This window comes from Oratosquilla oratoria, chromosome 30 (genome assembly GCF_046742065.1).
Source record: "Oratosquilla oratoria isolate Oo_2021 chromosome 30, ASM4674206v1, whole genome shotgun sequence".
Lineage (NCBI taxonomy): Eukaryota > Metazoa > Arthropoda > Malacostraca > Stomatopoda > Squillidae > Oratosquilla > Oratosquilla oratoria.
Genome location: NC_134806.1, coordinates 15,318,663 through 15,321,170, shown reverse-complemented (window position 1 = coordinate 15,321,170; position 2,508 = coordinate 15,318,663).

The window sequence follows — 2,508 nt, the reverse complement described above, 5'->3', positions numbered from 1 at the left end:
TGAAAGAATGAAAACGGAATGTAATGAGAACTAATACTTTCCTACAAATTTAGTCTAAGTAAATACTTTTAGGTTAACACATACACACACGCACATGCACAAAACTCCTCAGAAACGGAGGAAAACTACTGGTAAACTGAGTATATTCTTTATGCTGTATTAAGTTTCCGCCGTACGATAGAAGAGTTGAAAAATCAAACTGAACTTTTAGCTCATTTTCATTTTCCAACAGGCACGGGATGTTTAGGGTTTCACTCAATTATGTAAGAATAATTTAACACACACGCACGCACGCACACAAACACACACACACAATGATAAAAGGAAGATTTATCTTTTTCTATTTAAACCAAATACAAGTTGGTGCCCTACTTATTGTTCTTTTAGAACCAATACTCTAATTGATTAAATTTTCATCTTCTACGACAGAAGAGATAATGAACTGCTCTCTGCGAACAAGAACTCACGTGTACTGGTAACTACCAACGAAATCAACCTTGTCGATCAATCCATTGAAGCAGAGGAGGAGGAGGAAGAGCAGGAGCAAGAGGAGAAGGAAGAGAAGAGGAGGAGGTGAGGGGGAGAAGAAAGGCAATGAGGAGATGGAGGGTGGAGGAAAAGGGTGAGGAGGGGAGGAAGAGGGTAAGGAGGAGGAGAGGAACAGTAGGAAGAGAAAGACAAAAAGGAGAAGCAGGAGGAGGAGAGGGTGGGCGAGAAAGTAGAGGAGAAAGAGGATGAAGAGGACGAAGTGGAGTAACAGTAGGAGGAGGAGGAGGAGGAGGAGGAGAAGCAGAAGTAGGAGGAAGAGAAGGAGTAGGAGGAGGAGGAAGAGAAGCAGAAGTAGGAGGAGGAGGAAGAGGAAGAGGAGGAGGAGGACAAAGAGAAGGAGAGGACCAGGATTTTGTGACAGGGGGATTGAGGAGAAGTAGAAGGAAGAGGAACAAAGAATGTGACTATTACGATAAAGACACTGCCTCGCACAAGAGACTACTAAATAAACACGACTCACTTGAAACAAGAGGTAACTTGCTAAGCTTGCTACTGGTTGAGCAATCGCAAGCAGCGAGTTGTTCCGAATTAAAAAATTTCAAGTTCGAAAGATGTTACGAGTGAAGTTCCTCAAGGTTACGTTCTAGGGCCACTTCTCTTCACAGTATATATCAATGACATTGTGGACTTAAATATACTATATTCAGAATTGCTGAGTAATCTCAATGTGCGGAATAGCAAATGATCATTCGAATCAAATGAATACTCAAGAAGTTTAGACAAAGTAGAGCAATGGTCTTAAGCGTAGTAAATCACATAACCCAGGTAGTATACCATATAGGTAAAATTCATAGTAAGTATGGCTACAAGTTAGTTGGCAAAACTCCAACTAAAGTGGAGAATGAAGAGGATTTTGGTGTAGTTATCAGTAACGATTTTCAATAACCTCAGAATTCTATTTCTGACTCAGGGAAACTAAATAGGATACTGGGATTTGTAGCGCCATCTTTTGACTTCAGAAGTCCAGCTATCGTCAGCGAGTTATATAGATGACAGGTCAGCTCACACTTGAAACTTGCGTTTCTATAACCTTAGATCCCATTAAAGACATTGATAGATTGGAAAGATTATAACGGCGAGCCACAAAACTCGTTCCGAATATAAGAAACGAAGCATACGAAGACCGCTTAAAACGTTTGAACCTGCTCTAAAAGAATATGGTAATAATAATTATAATAGTAATAATAATGATATTGATGATAATAATAATAATAATAATAATAATAACAATAATAATAATAAAAATAATGGAAATAAAAAATAAATTGATAACATAAAAGTTGAAAACATTTTCACACTAAATACCAACAGGACAAGAAGCAATGACCTCAAGCTGTCAGGACGCAGATTTAATACAGAAGTAGGTAAGAAGCAACTTTGCCAACCGCGTCGTCAACGAAAGGAAGAAGCTTCCAACAGCGGCAACTGAATGTCATACAGTTCGATTTTTTAAAATTCATTCGGACAAAGACCTAAGGAGTAAAGAATCAATGTCTTTTGTCTGCATGCTTTGCGGGGAGGAGGAAGAGGAAGAGGAAGAGGAAGAGGAAATGAAAGAAGACGAGGAGGAGGAGGAGGAATAGAAAGTCATCCAAAGGATAGGTCCCATGACGCGAAGTGAGATGAATTCGTCTCTGCCGTCGTCCAGGGTGTAATAGTTGGTAGTTAGTAGTTCTCGCGAGAACCTGAGGACTTGGGGCTAATTGTCACCCCATCTGACGTCATATCAACCGAGATCAGACTGACCGCCACTTGGGCGACTGTTCATTAATTAACCTGGCCCACGACAGGTGATTTTATCTACCTTAAAGGTCAAGGTGTTGGAAATCAAATAAAGAAATGGAAAATTAAAACAGGACCGGAGCGTCTGAGGTGACTAATATTTCAAATATCAAACTATTCAATATCATATATGAAAAAACATGTAAACAATATATATGTTTTAAGTATATTGTATAT